Genomic DNA, 21,973 nt, shown 5'->3' with positions numbered 1-21,973 from the left:
CTTGTTCTCTGACTTTAATAATTGTATGGCTCTCTGCTAGCACCATCTCCTAAAAAAGCAAGTTTCCCTGTAGAGGTTAAAGAGATTTTTGATTGTAGCCTTTAGGACTGAGGTGAGAGTTAATCGTAAAAGCAGTTTTAATACAGTTTTAATAAAACCATAGTTGCTAGAATAGAATCTAAAACGTTTAATTTACTAAAACTGCATAATCTCTAAAAGTAATCTATAAACATTTGCTCTTATGTATACAGATAAGTAGAGTCGTTATCCCTCATCAACGAACTTCTTTTTTTTTGTAACAGATAGAGAATATCAACAAAATCACAACAAATCAAAATGTGGAACTCTTAGGCCCAATCCCACTGGATGAATCTGCAACATAATTTCCACAACTACAGCTCAGGGATAAATATGGGAGAGGAGTAGATATGTGTAAAATTCAGAGGTTCAGGGGAATTGCTGTGGGATTGTGTTGCATAGTGATGCTCAAAGCTGTACTCATAAATCCTCACAACCATGATTTCTCAAATGTGAGCTAAATAAGGATGACACTAATGAACACAGTAAAATGGACCTGGGAAATTTTACAGGGATTCAACTATACACAAAGAATTTTAGGCAACAAAGAAGAGAACTTATCTTCCCCTAGGAAGATCATGTCAATTAGTTGTCCAGTACCAAATGTCCATCCCTGTAAATGTACATACAAATAACCTCATACAACAGATCAGGTTATATTTATGAATAAATATGTATGTGCACATTGTTTTCATTAGGGCTTCTATTGCTGTGAAGAGACACCATGAATACTACAACTCTGATAAACAAAAATATTTAGTTTGGTGGCTTACAGTTTATAGGTTTAGTCTATTGACATCGTAGCAGGATATGGCATTTTACAGAAGACATGTTTGTGGAGAAGGAACAGAGAGTCCTATATCTTTATCCAAAGGCAACAGGAAGTGAATTGAAACATTTGGAATAGCTTGAACATAGGAAACCTCAAAGTCTAACCCCAAAGTGACACACTCCCTCCAACAAAGCCACACCTCCTAATAATGTCACTCTCTATGATCTTATTATAGTCAATTACACAAACACACACATATTCACATATATATTCAAATATTCATGCAGTAACACAGAAAAAAGAAGGTCAAGAGGAAAACAGTCAGGGGCATGTGAAAGGTTTTGAAGGGAGAAATGTAATTAAATTATAATATCAAAACTATAATTTTAAAAATGAAATGAAAATAATACACAGATATCAGCTAACAATAAGAAGAATATTATTATTCCAGGATAGGTTGGTAAAGTTTTGCATTCATGATTCAACAAGAAAACAGATAAATTTTAGCACAAAGTTTTAGAGTTCTTGATAGGTCAAGAGACAACATGTAAAAGCTCTATAGGCTAGAAAAAACTGGAGGTAAATACTAAAGGCATAGAGTATGTAATTTATGTAATTATAAAAAATAAGTTTCCAAATGTAGATAAAGAAAAACATTTGAACCACAGAAGGCATTTTCAACCTCAAACAAACATGGCCAGAGAAAAATTGCATGATCTATTATGGTCAAGATATCAATAATAAGAAAAAAATTGCTAAAAGCTTTAATGGAAAATTGTCAACGTATCTTGAAAGGCAAAAACGTTAAAACAGTGCAGACCTCTTGGTAACACTCGTCAAAGTCAGTAAAGAATAGACTGAGATATTGCAAGCATTGAAAGTAAATAACTTAAAAGCAGGACTGTTACATCCATCATAGCAACATTTAAGTTTACATAGAAATAATGATATTTAAAGAGAAACACAAGTTAAGAGGGTCATGACAATTGCAAAAGATACTTTAGGGAATATTACATGCAGAATTGCCAAAGAGATCCTTAACATAAATACTGAGTCTCACAACACCTAATTTGGAATCAGATTATAGAAGCACAATACCAAGATTTCACTCTAGGAAACCATGCATCAAGACTAAGGAAATGGAGTGAATGACAAGAACATGTAATGTAGAAGGGATAGCTTCTTTAACCATTCCTTTGAGAACAACAGGATTTACTCAAATAGAATGGAACTAGATCCATATCTCTCTTCTTACAGTTAAATTCAAAATCATTCATAGACCTTAACTCGAGACCCAAAATTTTAAAGCTGCTCATGAAAAACGTGGGGATCCTGTTTCAAGGTTTGTGAGCATGGTGTGTCTGACAAGGGTTCACTTAGAATAGCAAGTGAAGTGGAAGTGCATTGTATGATCAAGGTCCTGCATAGCGGAGAGAACAACCACTAGAGTTCTCTCAAACGGCTTACAGAATGGGACATTATGTCCTAATGGCCAGAGATAAAGAATACGGTCATAAATTATCTAAAAAAAATCATTAATGGGATAAATGTGTTAGTTAACTGAATTCATGTTTTTCAAAGACAGAAATATAAACAGTCAATACATATTTGAAAAAATTTTCTTTTTTAACTTGCAGGGAAATATATATCATTTTATTCAGAAAACTTTTGAAAACTTCACATTTCATTTTACCTACTTCAGTGTCTTTCATTTTAATTTTGGGAGATAATGAAAACTAACACATAATCCTAAGACTGGATGAGGTGGGTCATTTGCGACAATCATTCCTCTTTTGTAACCATAAGAAACTGAGCAATTTTTCTTTTTCCAGGTCCATTTTAGGTGAAGCTTTATATTTGCCTTTGGCCCAAAGCATTAAGGGTGACTGATCATAGGCTGAAACCATAAACTGATGTTATGAGCCCAAGAAAATATTTTTTCCTAAGTCATTATATTATGTATTTCCTAATATCAAAGAAGTCCTGGAAAGCACACCTGGTAGCAAGTGTGTGAACGTGAAGCCCCAAGCCTTTAGCATGTGACCATTGTCTATTCTTGATTGTGACACCCTTATGACCTGAACAACTCCCATAGGTCCAATGATGTGATTTAGGTATCAGTTTCCATCACACAGAAATTTTTCTGGGATATTTAAATCATGTTAGTGTATTCTATGGTTTACAGATGCGAATAATGCTTTCTGCATGTTGGTGCTCAGATGTCTGTGAAGCAAGAAAAATTAATGCTCTCTGAATTTTCTGGTCATTAAAGAAGTGTGTGTTTTTTCCATCATTAAATATTTGATTGACTTATATAGTATTTTTGTTAATTTTTAGAGCTCTTATAAGGCAAAACCAGGATGTTCTGGGACTTTTTCTTTCACGTTTCAGGCAGACGACCTACACTTTTTAATCCAAAGTTCCGATATTTTGCCATGAAGGCCTAATGCATTCTCCTCATTGTCCTTCATAAAGACTTCTATGTAGTGCTGTGAAAATATTGACCCACAAAATTCAATGTTAAAATACAAAATTGAAGAAAAAGGTGACTGACTTTGAGTTTTTTTTAAATAAAATAAATTTAATAATATTTGTGTACAGAATTAAATTGATCAGGTTGTTCACGCTCTGCAGGAGCTCACAGATTTTAGTTTTCAGCACCTGCCTCAGGTGTACAGGGACGCAACTTTTCCCACTATCATATAAAAGTGAATTCAGGTTTAGAGACAAGAAGCAATCTTTATAACTCTAAAATGGCAAAATCAAATTTGAACATGTGTATTTTGTGATTTCTACATGTCAGCATATTTTTGCAGCCATCTTTCTAATTGGATTTGTCTCTTTCAATCTGCAAAGTCAAATATTTAGTCAAAACTTTTCTGGCAGTTCTCAGAGAGCAAGCATAGGATATATTCAAGGGCTATAGCCATCTTTATATGATCCTTCTGTCTTCCTAGGCACTTAATTAGCTTTGGAAGCATGTGTACTGGTTTTGTGTGGCTTAAATTAAGTTCCCTTCCTTGCATCTACTCAAAGTCAAGTACTATAAATTCCTCCAGGTCCCTGGTCAACAACATAAAAGTCAGCTCTCAAGTTTGGACCAAAGCCAGGTACAAAAGTGAATAGCATAATAATCTACACCGCTCTTTCAAAAAGGTGGAATCAGCTGTGATTTGACTCAAGCAACAAATAATAGATTCAATTAAATAATATTGATGAATCATAAAAATATGTTAACTCTTCTAGGTAAACATGAGTAAATATTTCTAAATACAAAATTAGCATTTTCCCTGTTTTGGAAGCAGTCTTACTCATTGCCCTTCATGGTAATCTGATTTTATTTGAAGTTATTTAACTCAAGAATCATTTTTGACAACCTAATCTACATAGCAAGTTCCAGGACAGGCTCAAAAACTACAGAGAAACCCTGCCTCCAAAAACTGGAAAAATAAAAAAAGAAAAATCATTTCTGCTTCCCCCTTCTTCTCCTTCTAGATATACATCAGCAGGACATTTGATTGACTTTCCTCACAAACCACTTGGCTTAGGAGCCTGGCTGGCCAGTCAACCTCCAGGTTAAGTGATGTTTGCCCAACTACTGCTGGGATTGCAGACTTATGTTCCTCTGTGCAGATCTTACATTGAGGCTGGGGATCTAAACTCAGTTACATCATACTTTTGCATAAATTTATCGACAGCCAATTTTCCAGCCCTCTACTGTCTACTTTTGAGATAAGAAACTTGTTTTTCATGTATTCATTCACTTTTATCAATAATAAAATATAAATATTCTTTTATATAATACCATATAAAATATTTTAATATTTTATGTTTGAAAATTTCATATAAGCATGTAATTTGTTTTGGCCAAACCCATTCCCACTTCATCCTCTCCAATTCATTTCCTAAGAGACATGTTCTGAAATCCTTTTCAATTACATATCTTTAATATTTCATATGTGATATCTTCAGGAAATAAAATAAAAGTTCTCATTAAAACATGTCTTGGTATATCCAGTTTGCCTGTATTTCATTTTGCTTGTCTTTACTACCAATGTTCTTAATCAGTTTTTCAACTAAAATCCTAGCTTATTTTGTACACTCCATATTCTTATTGAATTATTGTTGATTAAACCAAAGCCCATCAGGGAATGGATTCATTGATTAAAAAGAAACATAATAATGCTCTTACATTATATGAAATATATTTTCATGGGTATTTGATTTTACTTAATAAATTTCAAACAAACTAAATCATAAGGTATTAATGAGATTGTGTAAGATTTGATTTCCGAGTTCACACTTGAATAGCTAGAAAGTAGTTAGTCTTCAGAGGTTTTAATAAGCATTTACAATATTGTGGATCCTAACATTCATTCATTTAAAAGTGTATTAAGCTAAGTAGGTATAAATAATTGAAGAAATACAGCAGCCATTCATAGGCACTCTGCTTGAATGTTTGGAACCAGTTCTTAAGTGATTCTTCCTGAAGCCCCATTATGATGTTTCAAATTGGCAATGGAAAGCGGATAAATGGAAACAATAAGACTTTACAAGAGTGGTGCATTTATGAAGCCATATAACTGCCAGAGAGCATTTTAAAGCACCTTAAATGGGGTGATTAATGAATAATTTAAAACCTCACAGTAGTTTGCTACTCCATGTTAAATGACCCTTGCCCCTCGGGCATCTGGAGCAGACAAGTTCAGCCTTAAACAATGTAAGTGGTACTTAGAATTCATATGCTCACCCTAATACAACCATTTTAAAATCTGATTGATGATTGCATTTATTTTCTGTCTCTAAAGATTTCTTTATGCCCTTTCACAGAGAATGAATCACAACATGAATATGAAAAATTAGAAAAGAAATAAATGATGAGTGATCTTTACTAATACAAACATTCAACTGTATGCTTTAGCAAAAGCATTGGTAGGGTCGTTGATTGCTTTTTTTTGTTTATGCACGCCACATATTTTTTTAGCTTTTCGTTTTTCTCATGCATTCTTTAGATTTCCTAGCTTTAATTTTTTTCTTTTATTGAATGTAGGTTGTATTGTCATTTATGAAAGTATATAACAAAACAGATTGGAATAAGACAAAACAAATAAATAGAAGGCAAAAAGACAAATAAAAAAAAAAACAGGAAATACAAAGAAGAATCCCATAAAAACACAAGATTAGAAGGCATAATATATACTCAAAGGGCCTGTGGGTCTTACAAAAGAGTATCCTGACTCAACATTAGAAAACAAAGAACCTCCAAAAGATGACTTTCTTAATGAGCTGTCATGCTGGCTGTACAACTTTGCACTCACAACAGTAATTGGTGAGTATTCTCTTTCCTCTACATCCTTGCCTACAGGAGCTGTCACTTGTTTTCTTGATTTTGGCCATTCTGATGGGTGTACAATAAAATCTCACAGTAGTTTTACTTGTCATTCCCTGATGGCTAAGAATGTTGACATTTTTTAAACTGTGTCTAAACCATTTGATTTTTCCTCTATTGATAGTTAACTGTTGAGTTCTGTACACCAGGAGATTGTAAGATCTCTGTTGATATTCAGCTTTTATCTAAGGTGCTCAGTTAGAATGCTTGGTGTTATTTCCTTTTTCTTGTATCTCTTGAGATCTGTCTGAATATGTGATGAGTTTTGGAGAAAGTTCATGAGATGTAGGGAGGAAGGTTTATTCTTTTGTATTTGTAAGAGAGATTTGAAATATCTATTAGGTCAATTTGGTTTATCATGTCAGGTATATCCAACATTTCTGTTTAGTGTTTGTCTGGATGAACTGTCTGTTGGTGAGAGTGGAGTGATGAAGTCTCCCATTAACAACGTGTAAGGTTAAATACCTAATTTCAAATGTAATAGTGTTTCTTTTATAAACTTGGATAACCTATGTGTAGTCAGACATTTCTGTCCTATCCATTAGTTTTCAAATAGCCACTGGGAGGCTTAATATTGCTACTTATAAATGTTTAGCCAATAGCTAAAGCTTGTTACTAGCTGACTTTTACATTAAATTAGCCCATATTTCTTACCTATTCTTTACCATGTGAATCATGGCTTGTTAACTAATTTTCTGTAAATCCTGCTTCCCCAGAGGCTAGTAAGGTGTTTCCCCTTATGCTGATCTTCTTTATCCCAGTATTCTCTTTGTCTGGCTATGCAGTCTTTGCTTCCTGCCTGGCTACTGGACTGTTAGTTTTTTTTTTTTTTTTTTTTTTTTATTAAACAGTGAGAGTAATGCATATTATTTTAATTAGTTTAGTTTTGATGTCTATTTTGCCAAATATTAAAATGGTTACACTAACTTGCTTCTGGTTTTTGTAACCTATTCTGTGTTTATTTTCATTGAAATTGCACGGAATACATTAATATGAAATGAATTTTCCTCCTTGTGGGAGTACAACGTATTCTTCTTCCATTTCAAAAGGAAATGCTTCCAACATCTCCCAGTAAGGATGATATCTTCTTGCATTCTATGAATAACTGCTCAGCTTCTTAAGTCAAATTGTTTAAAGTATTCTTTTCATTCTTTTATCCTGAGGTGATGTCTATTCTTGATGCTAAGGCTATGATTCTTAGATGCTGCAGAAGAACAAATCCTGTTTTCATATCCCTGTACTTATCTCTGTATTGGAAAATGAAAAACATTGATGTTGAGAGTTATCAATGAACAGAGTTTGTTGATACTTGTTATTTTATTGTTCTGTTGTAGGTTCCCACCTTTTTTCTTTTGCTGATCTCAATTTGTTTATTCTTTGTATTTTATTGGGTGTGGTTGGTTGTCCTCTTTCCTTCATCCTGAAAGGATGAAGTTTTCTTTTGTCAGGCTGAATTTTTAGATAGATATTGCTTGAATTAGGTTTTCAGTCACAATACAATATTATTGATAGTTTTGTTATATATAGTAGTCTTGACTAGTATCTATGGTCTCTGAGAATGTGTTGAATGTCTGTCTAGGCCCTGCAAACTTTTTGTGTCTCTGCTGGAAATTCAGGGATTGTTTTTCTGACAATTCTGCCTTTGACTTCTTTACCTGTGGCTTTTTTTCTGTACATTTATGTTTTGATGCACTGAAGGGTTGTTCTTTTCTGTCCCAGTCCATTTGATGCTCTGTATGCTTATGCTATATCTATAGTCACCTCCTACTTTCAGTTGGGGAAATGTTCTATGATTTTCTTGAAAATATATTCTATACTTTTGGTCTGGGTTTCTTCTCTTTACTCTGTTCCTATTATTTGTTTTCCTTCTCTCTTGATAGTGTACCAAATTTCTGATTTTTTTATACCTGGAGTGATTTTAGACTCAATGTTTTCTTTGCCTGAGTTATCCATTTATTTTATTTTGTCATCAATGCTTGTGATTTTGGCTTTTGTTGCTTGCATTCTGTTGGGGAGGCTTGCCTCTGAGGTTCCTGATTGAGTTCATAAAATTTCATTTCCATATTTCTATTTTTGGGTTCTCTTTATTGATTCTATTTCAGCTTTCATGTCTTGAACTGTTTTATTCATTTCCTTCTACTCTATTTGCATTTTCATATATTCCTTTAAGAGATTTATTCATTTCTTCTTATGAATCTCAGTAGAATCATAAAATATGCTTTGAAGTCCTCTTTTGCTTCAGCTACATTGCATTTTTCAAGGCCTATTGCATCAAAGTTACTGGGCTATACTGAAGATATATTGTCCTGGCTGTTATTTGTTTTTTTTTTCCTTTTATTCTTTTTTAATTAAAATGTCCACCTGCTCCCCGTTTCCCATTTCCCTCCCCCTACTCCCAAATATTTCCCCCTCCCCCCAGTCCCCTCCCCCTATCCCCACTCCTCTTCCCCTCCCCACACTCCATTCCCCCTCCCTCTCAATACTGAAGAGCAGTTCAAATTCCCTGCCCTGCGGGAAGACCAAGGTCCTCCCACTTCTATCTAGGTCCAGGAAGGTGAGCATCCAATAGGCTAAGCTCCCACAAAGCCAGTTCATGTATTAGGATCGAAACCTAGTGCCATTGTCCTTGGCTTCTCATCACCCTTCATTGTCCGCCATGTTCAGAGAGTCCAGTTTCAACCCATGCTTATTCAGTCCCAGTCCAGCTGGCCTTGGTGGGCTCCCAATAGATCAGTTCCACTGTCACAGTGGGTGGGTGCACCCCTCGTGGTCCTGACTTCCTTGCTCATGTTCTCCCTCCTTCTGCTCCTCATTTGGACCTTAAGAGCTCAGACTGTTGCTCCAAATTGAGTCTCTAGCCATAAATAAAGGACATTGAGCATATAATTTGCGATCCTAGAGAAGCTAAATAAGAAAGTGAACCCAAAGAAAATCGTATAGTCATCCGCCTGGATAGGGGAAGTAGACAAGATTGCAGGGCAAAAACTGGGAACTTGCCGGTGAGGTGGCATGGGGCTAAGGGGAAATGGGATGAGAAACGTGAGAAGGGGAGGATGGGAGGAGCTTAGGGGATTGGGATGGTTGGGATATAGGAAGGGTGGATACGGGAGCAGCGAAGTACATATCCTAACTAAGGGAGCCATCTTAGGGTTGGCAAGAGACTTGACTCTAGAGGGGCTCGCAAGTGTCCAGGTAGATATCCCCAGCTGGTACCTTGGGCAACTGAGGAGAGGGAACCTGAAATGACCCTATCCTATACTGATGAATATCTTACATATCACCTTAGAACCTTCATCTGGCGATGGATCGAGATAGAGACAGAGGCTGTTATTTGTTTTTATGCTGACTTCTAGGCATCTTAGTTTGGGATGACTGCAATTCTAGGAGCTGATATCTTGTCTTGATTTGTTGGGTGGCTGTATTTTTTAGGAACATTTTGTTGTGTTTTAACATATAAAGCTTGCCCAAAGATCAGAAAAACAGTATAACCAAATACAAGTGAGACCTTACACATCTACCAATGCTCTGATCAAAGAGGTGGTCCTGTCCTCAGACTTCATGATCAGACTGCATCATCAGACTACTACCTCAGATTGCATCTGAGCTCCTGGTTTCTCCTGCCTTATATTCCTCTCTTTGTTCAGCCATATCCCTTCCTGTCTTCAGCTTCCTAGTGCTGGGATTAAAGGTGCGGGACTCCCAAGCATTAGGATTAAAAGGGTAAACCAACACAGCCTATTGAAAGGTTTTCCTGTCCTGCCTGGTTCCCTCAATCATTAATTCCCAAAGAAATCACACATGGGTCTACAATAAACTGGCCAGGTGGTGGTGGCACATGCCTTTAATCCCAGCACTTGGGAGGCAGAGGCAGGCAGATCTCCGTGTGTTCGATACCAGCCTGGTCTACAAAACTAGTTCTAGGACAAGTTCCAAAGCTACAGAGAAACCCTGTCTCGAAAAATCAAAAATAAATAAATAAAAACTGATTGGCCTATTTGCTCAGTTTTTTTTAAATTAACTCTTTCTTACATCTTCTATTAGCCCATTATTCTTGTCCATTGGCTTGTTACCTTTTTTGGTAAGATAGTCACATCTTGCTCTGTGTCTGGCTGGCTTCCTTTGTGTCTGGGTGAAGACTGAAGACTGACTTCCCTTTTCCAAGAATTTTCATTGCCCTGTTTCTACTTCCTGTCTGTTCACCTCACCTATACTTCCTGCCTGGCTACTGCCCAATCAGCGTTTATTTAAAATAAAAGTGACAGTGTACAGATGATTGTCCCACAGCACAGCCTGGGCTCTAGTTAGTTCTGCATGCTGATTCTCAGGTAAGCTTTATTTGTTAAAACACCCAAAATATCACTACAGATTTTTCCTCTTTAGTTTCTGTTGCCTCTCTTTTCCTAAGAAGAGGTTGATAGCTGTGGGTTGTCTAGTAGGGAATGCTTCTGTGATTCTGTCAATATGGTCACTGGAGGTTACAGATAGAAAATTTTTATAGTGACATCTATGAATGGTTATGGGTCGAAAGGAGTGTGTAGGGAGCTAAGAGGTAGGAAAGTAGATTGTGCCACCAAGATCTGCTAAGCATTCTGGGAATACGGCCATAAGAAGTGGTCTATTACAAAGCAGGAGATGAGAGTGGTTGAGATTGAAGGAAAGGAGGGAGAGTAAAGATCTAAGGATTGCCTATGGCTTTCTTGCCTTGCCTACTTCCCTGGCTGACTTGGTCAGTGAATAGCCTGGAATGTCTGCAGGTGTTGACTGCTAAGAAAAAGAGAAGGCGTCTTGAGAAAGACTGTAGAAGATTACATTCATGATAAACTAGAGATGTGGGAAAAAAGGAAGGGAAGGCCACAGCAGGTAGTTTGTTTCAGAGCTTGAGAGGAGAAGGGGTATTAGAATTGGAGAAGGAGAGGCAGAGCTAATATCTGAGGATTGGTTGCTTGGTTTCCTGGCCTACCAGATTCCCTGAACAGCCTATATTTACTCTTTGATGTCCTAATTATTCTCATCTTTCATAATAAAACATACAGTTAACCAATATCAGTAAACTTGTTTATAATAGTCAATATTAATAAATAAGTTCTTGTATAATGTGTTTAATGCTGCTATACAGACAATACCAATATGCATTGAAACTTGGTAACCAATGTAAATATTCATTAGTATACTAAATCTCATCTAGTAATGTATTATTTTTTTCACCAGATACTGCAAACATGAGAAGTTTAGTGTCATATTAATATCAGAATACCTTCAAGAACATGATACCTTCTTATATAAATATTGATTTACATGAATCCATGTTCTGCAATACTAATTAGATTTCAGAATAAGTGGCCTGGTACTGATTCCAGGTTATTTACAAATATACTTTGTTACTAGCCCAAAGAGGCTAAGAGGACTGAAAGGGAAATTAGAGGGGATAACAATAATTAGATTCCATATTATACTTGCATGAAATTATCATAGGAAACAATATATGATTAAATAAAAATATTGTTATACTTAAATAAGCCATTGTTATGGCATGATTTATAAAATTGTGCCTTCAAATGCAATCTTTTCATTGCTGTGGCTACTATATGAATTATAATATCTGACCAAAGAAATATAAAAAACTACAAAAAATAAACAATTGCATAATATATTCCACTTATCAGCTGCCAATCTTCCTGTGATGGTCTTTTTGCTGGGAGAATATCTTTTACAGTATAACTTGCTTTAATTAAACTCCCCAAGGGCATAGCTACTAAAATAACAGACAATCCTTAGGGATCCAGCAGTCACAGTCCTACTTATTTCATTGACTCCATTTTTAAATTCCTGGTAATGAAAGTTATTGTTCTTACTTTCAACAAGAAATAATCTCTACAAGGCTAGAATTCTCTTATACAGGTGTACAGATAGGATACATGAGTATTTATTGCAGTTAGGCACCTAAGGATTTTATTTTATTTATTTATTTATTTTTTATTGAAAAAAAAATTTTCCGCCACCTCCCCGCCTTCCATTTTCCTCCCCCTCCTCCTGCCCCTCTCCCCCTCCCCTCACTCCTCTTCTCCTCCCTCTCCAGTTCCAAGAGCAGTCAGGCTTCCCTGCCCTGTGGAAAGTCCAAGGTCCTCCCCCTTCCATCCAGGTCTAGGAAGGTGAACATCCAAACTGACTAGGCTCCCACAAAGCCAGAACATGAAGTAGGATCAAAACCCCATGCCATTGTCCTTGGTCTCTCATCAGCTCTCATTGTCCGCCATGTTCAGAGAGTCCGGTTTTATCCCATGCTTTTTCAGTCACAGTCCAGCTGGTCTTGGTGAGCTCCCAATAGATCAGACCCACTGTCTCAGTGGGTGGGTGTACCCCTCGTGGTCCTGACTTCCTTGCTCATGTTCTCCCTCCTTCTGCTCCTTGTTAGGACCTTGGGAGCTCAGTCCGGTGCTCCAGTGTGTGTCTCTGTCTCTATCTCCATCCATCGCTAGATGAAGGTTCTATGGTGATATGCAAGATATTCATCAGTATGGCTATAGGATAGGGTCATTTCAGGTTCCCTATCCTCAGCTGCCCAAGGAACTAACTGGGGATATTGCCCTGGGCACCTGGTAGCCACTCCAGGTTCAAGTCTCTTGCCAACCCTTAGGTGGCTCCCTTAACTAAGATATGTGCTTCGCTGCTCCCCTATCCAACCTTCCTTTATCCCCAATCATCCGGTTTCCCCAAGTTCCCCCCATCCTCTCCTTCACACTTTTCTCTCCCCATCTCCCCTTACCCCCATCCCACCCCACCTCCAAGATTCCAATTTTTTGCCCGGCAATTTTGTCTATTTCCCATAGCCAGGATGATAACTGTATGTTTTTCCTTGGGTTCACCCTCTTATTTAGCTTCTTTAGGATCACAAATTATAGGTTCAGTGGCCCCTATCCATGGCTAGAAACCAATTATGAGTGAGTCCATCCCATGATCTTCTTTTTGGTTCTGGGTTACCTCACACTCAAAACAACTTTGAGACATCATCTTACGCCTGTCAGAATGGCTAAAATCAAAAACACCAATGATAGCCTTTGCTGGAGAGGTTGTGGAGAAAGGGGTACCCTCATCCATTGCTGGTGGGAATGCAAACTTGTGCAACCACTTTGGAAATCAGTGTGGTGGTTTCTCAGGAAATTTGGGATCAACCTACCCCTGGACCCAGCAATACCACTCTTGGGAATATACCCAAGAGATGCCCTATCATATGACAAAAGCATTTGTTCAACTATGTTCATAGCAGCATTATTTGTAATAGCCAGAACCTGGAAGCAACCTAGATGTCCTTCAATGGAAGAATGGATGAAGAAAGTGTGGAATATATACACATTAGAGTACTACTCTGTGGTAAAAAACAATGACTTCTCGAATTTTGCATGCAAATGGATGGAAATAGAAAATACTATCCTGAGTGAGGTGACCTAAGGATTTTAAAATGGCAATTTACCAAAGCTGCCCGATAAATGGCCTCATTCTCCATTGTGTTTATCATCATGCATTGCAGCATCCCTCTGAAAGGTATAACGTGCCTCTTGCCTGTGTATAAACTTCCAGGGAAAAATGCATTGCGCCAGAATAGCTGATTTTACTTGTTTACTAAACACTATCTCCTTTATATGTCATCAAAGTAAGAAAAGATGTCTTAAATGGTCTCAAAAAACTATAGTGTAGAACACTAACATGCAGGTTTGGTTCCTGTAATCAGGAACTCATAAACCTGCACTAAATGCAGCAATGTGAGGTACTAAGCTTAGAAAATCTTGGCATTACTTCCTGTTCTTCAGTTACATATTGGAATTTTAGCAATTTTTGAAGGAGAAGTCCTACATTTTATTTTGTACTCGTTTTGAGTTCATAGATCAGCATGATCCAAGAAGTTAAGTTTTCTCAAAATGGTAGATTAATAAAATATGTATTCATGTTTTAAATTCTTTGAATAGACTTTGAAGGGTTTTGATTAAGACTATTATAATAAATCTTATTGTAGTAGCAGTATGTAACCTTCATTCAGTCCCATCAAAATGTTTCATGGGAACACAACCTTTATAGCTATCAATAATTACAATGCCAATAGTTAATATTGCTAAGGTGTGAGTTGTGAGGGAGAATACTCGCTTTCATCTGGGTCAAGAGATCTTGAGGTTAAGTATGAAACAACATTAAGAAAACTATCAAGAAGAAAAATAATGTCTTGAAAACCAATAATAATAAAAGTGTTGGTATAATTGCAGATAAGTACAAGTTTATCAATATTTACTTGCAAAAAAATATGCACTAAAAGGGCTTAAGAAACATTTTGTCCTATCTGCTATGAGAGTACACACCTTTAATTATGCCACTTAGAATTCTGAGGAAAGAGGATTAAAAAATTGTAACAAGCCTAGACACAAAAAAAAAGGTAGAAAGAAAAAAAAATGAATGGAAGAAAGCCCAGAAAGACAAAAGCAAACCTACATTCAGCCACTAATGGAAGCAGATGCAGGGACTGGCACCCAATCACTGGGCTGAACTCCTGGAGTTCAAATGAAGAGAGGGAGGAGGGATCATATGAACAAAGGGGTCAAAATCATGATGGGGAAAACCACAGAGACACTTGAACCTAGCTAGTGGAAGCTCCCAGACTATGAACTGGCTGCTGGGGAATCTGCATGGGACAGAAGTAGACCCTCTGAATGTTTGTGGCAGTTGTATGGCTTGATCTGTGGACAGGAGTGGAGGAGGCAGGAGTAGGAGGGGGTGGTGGTAGTGCGAGGACCTATCCAAGGTACAAGAACTGGCTTTTTGAAGCCCTTCCCTCCGGTGGGATACATTACTCAGCCTTGATATGGGTGGGAGTGTGGGGGGTGCTCAAATTAGTATGCCAAACATTGTTAACTCCCCAAGGTAGGCCTTATCCTCTCTGAGTAATTTATGAGCAATAGGAAAGGGGAGTTGGGGGCGGGAGAAGAGGAAAGTGTAGTTAGTATGTAAAATGAAAAGTATTCAATATGAAGAAAGAAAAAAGAAAGGGTCAAGTCTCTTGCCAACCCTAAGATGGCTCCCTTAATTAAGATATATATTTTTCTGCTCCCGTATCCACCCTTCCTATATCCCAAACTTCCCATTCCCCCAAGCTCCCCCATCCTCCCCTTCTCATGGTTCTCTCCCATTTCCCCTTAGCCCCATGCCACCTCACCCGCAAGTTCCCAGTTTTTGCCCTGCAATCTTGTCTACTTCCCCTATCCAGGCGGATGACTATACGTTTTTCTTTGCGTTCACCTTCTTATTTAGCTTCTCTAGGATCACACATTATATGCTCAATGTCCTTTATTTATGGCTAGAAACCGATTATGAGTGACTACACCCCGTGTTCATCTTTTTGGGTCTGGGATACATCACTCAGGATAATGTTTTCTATTTCCATCCATTTGCATGCAAAATTCACGATGTCATTGTTTTTTACCGCTGAGTAGTACTCTAATATGTATATATTCCACACTTTCTTCATCCATTCTTCCATTGAAGGGCATCTAGGTTGTTTCCAGGTTCTGGCTATTACAACAATGCTGCTATGAACATAGTTGAACAAATGCTTTTGTCATATGATAGGGCATCTCTTGGGGTATATTCCCAAGAGTGGTATTACTGGATCTTGGGGTAGGTTGATCCCAAATTTCCTGAGAAATCGCCACACTGATTTCCAAAGTGGTTGCACAAGTTTGCATTCCCACCAGCAATGGATGAGTGTGCCCCTTACTCCACAACGTTGACTCTAGAGGGGATCGCAGGTGTCCAGGGAGATGTCCCCTGCTAGTACCTTGGGCAACTGAGGAGAGGGAACCTGAAATGACCCTGTCCTATAGCCATACTGATGAATATCTTGCGTATCACCTTAGAACCTTTATCTGGCGTTGGATCGAGATAGAGACAGAGACCCAATTTGGAGCAACGGACTGAGCTCTTAAGGTCCAAATGAGGAGGGTCCACTGTGACAGTGGAACTGATCTATTGGGAGCTCACCAAGGCGAACTGGACTGGGACTGAATAAACATGGGATGAAACCGGACTCTCTGAACATGGCAGACAATGAAGGTTGATGAGAAGCCAAGGTCAATGGCACTAGGTTTCGATCCTAATACATGAACTGGCTTTGTGGGACCCTAGCCTGTTTGGATGCTCACCTTCCTGGACCTAGATAGAAGTGGGAGGACCTTGGACTTCCCGCAGGGCAGGGAATTTGGACTGCTCTTCAGTATTGAGAGGGAGGGGGAATGGAGTGTGGGGAGGGGAAGAGGAGTGTGAGGAGGGGGAGAGGAGTGGAGAGAGGAGGAGGGAAGTAGGGGATGGGGCGATGTACAGGAGGAGGGGGGGAAATGGGAAACGGGGAGGAGGCGGAAATTTTAATTAAAAAAGAATAAAATAAAGAAAAAAAAGAAGAAAGGAAGGCAAAAGAAGAAAAATGTCGTTGAATGGATATTAAAACTGTATTTTTCTTGAATACTTATTGTAATATAAATAATAAACCAGACCAGGTATACACTTGGTTCTTGTATAGAATACTGAGCTTCATAGAAATTTTATATCACATCTAGAAACAGAGTAGAGCATAATCTAAAGTTCACTCTTATCTGATACAAACCTCTGAAACATTGTGATAATAATTTTGCAATTATAAATGAATATTACATCTCTGAGATGCTTTAGTCTGTAGTAGGAGCTGCGGACCTCTTCCCACAGCCCAGCTCCCGCATGGTTAGCTTTATACCCGAAATAATTACACGGAAACTGTATTCTTTTAAGCACTGCCTGGCCCATTATATCTAGCCTCTTCTTGGCTAATTCTCACATATTAATTTAGCCCATTTCTAATCATCTGTGTAGCACCTTGAGGTGCCCTTACCAGGAAGATTCTAGCCTATGTCCATCGTGGGTTGGAGCTTCATCACTTCTGGCCGGGAGAGGGGAGAATGGCATCTGTCTCTCAGAGGAGCTGCCCTGCATCTGAGCTCACTTCCTCTTCCTCCCAGCATTCTGCTCTGTTTACTCCACCCACCTATGTTCTAACCTATGAGGACCAAGCAGTTTCTTTATTTTTAACCAATGACCTTCCTCCATCATTTCCCCTTTTTCTGTTTAAACAAAAAAGGGAAGGCTTTAACTTTAACATAGCAAAATTACATATAACAAAATAGTTATCAAGTAAAAATTACAGTTACAATATTTATATCTCTTTTATCTTTTATCTTAACAATGGAAAACTATAACTATAACTATCTATCTATTCTTCAACTCCATCAAAGACTCCAGAAGGATACAATATTACCCAAGCAAACAAGAAATAAACAATTTCCAAACTCTAGAAATAACAGAGACATCTCGCTGCCTGGACAGTCACCCAAAGTTCCTCTGTACCGTTGGGGCATCCATCTTCAGCCTACAGGCCCATAGTATCCAGCAGACTTTTCCATGAAGCAGGAAATTTCAAAGGCAGTTCAGTCACTATCTGCTGTGTCCTGCAGAATGTCTCGCAGACTCCTTCATGAATCAGGAACCCCGAAAGATCATCTCACCTTTAGGAAAGTTCAGTAGTCCTCTCTCTGCGGGTTCTCTGTGTCCAGTTTATGCAATAGTCCAGGCAAGAGCAGTTTCTTGCCCAAATAGCTATCAAACTCCATAAGGTGCCTCTTCGATGCCCATCTTCTTTCTTCTTGAAGTAGATTGGTGCTGCCAGGAGCAGACGTGTCTCATTGTCATGAAAAACCCTAAGTTATTAAAACACTTAAAATGCCATATTTTATAATCTTTGAAAGATATGAAGAATGCCTATCTAAATATATATCTATGTACATCTAGAAAATCTAACTAACATGACTAAAAACTTGACTATTATTAATGATTATCCATTAACAACCTACATACATTACATTTTTAAATGAACTACACAATCACAATACCTTAATCAAGATCAGAAATACATATACATATAACAAAATTGACCTTAAATCTAAATCACTAAAGCAAAATCCGTATCAATGCAAATTATTCATACCTATATCATAGCCCCCTTTAAATGTAAAAAAAAAAAACATTTATAAACAATATTTGGGAATATGGACATAGTTATTTCTCTCCAAACTGCTTCCTGCTGAATGGAGGCACTGTTATTCGGGTCTTTTATGGGATAACCTGTCTGCTAGGTTCATCTCGGTCGGCAGTTGAGCAAAGTAATTTTTTGAGGGTGTTCACAGCAACCTTTCAGGAGGGCGTGGTCTATCATACCATATTGGGATCGAAGAAGCAATCCATAGAGTCTCATTCTCTGTGAAAACAAAAGAAGAATCTCTTTTCCAAAGTATCATATCCTTAGGTCCAAATTCTGAAGTCAAAGTATTTTGAAAATATCTATCTTGGATTAATTCAGCAACATTTATAAACAAATATCTTTTAGCATCTGTTACTCCTTCCTCAGCATTCAAACAATTCAAAGAGAGCATAATAGCATACAGTATCAAAATTCTCATTGTATTTTCCATCTTTGTGTGGCTTTATTTTAACCTTTATTTCGTTTACTTTTACTTTTATTTTATATTTTCTGTATATCTTCATCTTGGAATAACTCTTTAGACCAGGCTGTCCTTGAACTCTCAGAGATCTGTCTGTCTCTGCCTCCCAGGCATTGGAATTAAAGGTGTGTACTGCCACAACTTGAAGTCACAGAGGTTAATCTCCCTCTGCCTCCCAAGTGTTGGGATTAAAGGTGTGTACTACCACACCCAACTACTCTCTTTCTTCCTTATTTTTTTAAGAACTTTAACATTTAGCCTGCATATATTTTTAAGTACACTGTAAATCATTTAAAAGTTTTCTTTGTCTTTGAATCTCTCTTTACTGTATCTCTCTCTTTTTCTGACCAAACAAGCCTTTAAATTACTGAGCAATATGGCTAGGATTAAAGCTGTTGCTTTGCCAGCTAGATCCAGCCCATTCCTTAGCTTTCTAGCCTCATGGCGGAGGTACCAGCTGTAGCCATGTTTATCACCACAACTCTGTGGCGTTTCAAGGTCCTTGCCAGCAAGCAAGCTACAACACTCAAATGCTCTCTCTGTAGCTGACCTCCTGCCTCGAAGAGTCAGAGTTTGCCCTGGCAGGATGGCCCACAAAGCCAGCATTTTAAAACAGCACAACTTTTTACAGCTGAAAACAAACAAGCATGCAGTCAGCTTTTATCAATACCTTTTAAGTGTTTCGTGGCAGGACCTCTTAAAAGAGCTGCAAGGTTTTGCAGCTAAGGCTGAGTCAAGAAGCCTCTCTTACATGAGAGTGCTTGCTTGCCTCTAGCAATCAGAGCAGACCCGAGAAATTGCTGCTACCAAAAAACATGCTTTACTCTATTCTTTCCCAAGCTTTCTCAGGCTTTCTGTAGATTCAGTGCCCCATGTCTGGGCACCATTCTGTAGTGGGGGCTTTGGGCCTCTTCCCACAGCCCAGCTCATGGCTGCCTAGCTAGCTTATGCCCCGAAGTCCTCACTATGGTCTCATGCTACATTGTATAAAATTGTTTAATTAGAACTTGGTGAGTATTAAAAAAATGGTTCACATTATTAGAATTATATTCCACCAGGAAGAGTCTTTAGTTGTTAGTAAACATTGCTCAGCATCCAAATTGAACTATGGGCTCCCCCTCTTATTATACATGCTAAAATTATGTGCTACAATTGTGTCATGCTCTATTAAATTAACAGGAGTGTAGTGAAAGAAAAATTCTGATATTAGGGAAGACCTCACTTGTTCTTTCAGTCAGTATACTAGAGGTGTAGCTGCAACAAAGAATAAAATAATTAACATTACCATTAATCAATATAGTACAACCACAATTAAAAAGAAAGCAACATGCCTTACCCTAATGCACTTATTAAATTAATTATAAATTTTGTATTTCAAGGCTGGCAAGATGGCTCTGGAGTAAAAGGTGTTTACTGCCAGGATTGATGACCTAACTTCATCCATATGATGATTATAGCAAAAGGCAAAATGTTTCTCTACAAATATGCTATGTCATATACCCATGTACAAACACACACACACACACATATCATACTGTATACATATGCATATACAAACAAATCAATAAATAGAAAACAAATTTAAAAAATCATATTTCAACATCACTTATACTCATTAAATTTTGACTGGAAAAAGTATGTTTGTATTTTTATTTAATGTAGAAAACTCTGTTTCAAAGTATATTTTGTGGGTTCAAATTCAGATTTTGTAGAAAATTTACCAACAAAAAATATGACATTTTGATGATCCTCCTCATCTGTTTCCCGGGAGATTCATTGACCTTTCAAAGATGTGGTGGGTTTTACTGTTGTGTCCTGAAGACTTGTTTACACCTGGGGCTTCTGTCTGAGTTTTTTGAGTGATAGAAATACAGTGATTACACCAGTATCCATAAAACTGAACTGGACGGATTTTGAATGCCTTGACATTTTTGACTGAGTGGGCAATTATTGAACAACTGAATGCTGGATTTTGGGGGGAAGTATCCTGACAGAAACATTTAACAGAATAATAATTGCCAGCACATAAATCGTCAGCTCGTATTTTGTTCTCAGAAATACCAGGTCCTCAATTATCCTTTGACAGAAAGCTACATATAAGTTTGGTATTTACTTTGGCAAAGGAAATTTTGGGAGTGAAAGAGTGTGATGTTAATTGAATTTGTTTACTAAGAATAAATGCAAAAACAGGCAAACAGAAGAGAGAAAGAGACATGCTAGTCTATCATACTATTAAATTCAAAGTCAGAGTGTTAAGGCTGTCAGGCAGAAGGGGTGGCCATCAAAGTTTGTGTGTGTGTGTGTGTGTGTGTGCGTGTGTGTTATTCTCTATTCCTTATTGAAACAGTCTTGAACACAGTCTCCCTTGTCTGTTTATGCCTGGATCACATAACCTTCTTTTCAGACAATGAGTTTATTGTCTTGCAGGATGAGAAAAGTGGTATGAGCAGCTGTATGGGCGAGGACTGGGCATGTGCTATTACTGGTAATCACGAGGCTTGACTCCTTGTCAGCATGTTCTTGATTAGTTTATCAGTTGATCTTGGCAGAAACTGTCCTAGCAGTGTTCCTCACACATGTTTGGATTCTTCATGTCATCAGAAATGAAAAAGTCAGAAGAGAAATCGGGGTAGAAAAGTGTAAACTGGAAGTGCCCTCAGAGTGCTATCAGCATGAGAAAGAGATCCTGTGACTAAGAGACTGTCTGTTCACATGCCTTCCAATTCTCATGGAATGTGCTTGTGATGTGGAATTTAATCATGACTCAAAATGTGCTTGACACTGAGAAATTAACAACCATATTATAGTGAATCAATTTTAAATTCCAAATTGAGCCTATTTTGTTTGCGTTTTTATATATGTGTTTTGTGGTGTGTGTGTCTGTGTGTGTGTGTTAGCTGTGGTGCAGAATGATTTTGTACAGAGAATGAGAGCAGAAGGTGAAACGTGATTAATAAAAACTCAGGGTCAGAAATAAAAACACACAAACCTGAAGATCTGAAAAGCAAAACAGCCAGCACCTGGCTTTTACCTGGACCTCAGTCTGAAATGGCAATCCTGCATCCTGGAATCTTAGAAGGAGACTGCACCTGAGAGTTGTCTTAGCCCTGTCTTACATTCCTCCCCAGGGCTGGGATCAAAGGAGTGCACCACTGGGATTAAAGGCATGCA

This window comes from Chionomys nivalis, chromosome 3, assembly GCF_950005125.1.
Source record: "Chionomys nivalis chromosome 3, mChiNiv1.1, whole genome shotgun sequence".
NCBI lineage: Eukaryota > Metazoa > Chordata > Mammalia > Rodentia > Cricetidae > Chionomys > Chionomys nivalis.
The sequence above is the reverse complement of the archived record's forward strand: the minus strand, read 5'-3'. Positions refer to the sequence as shown.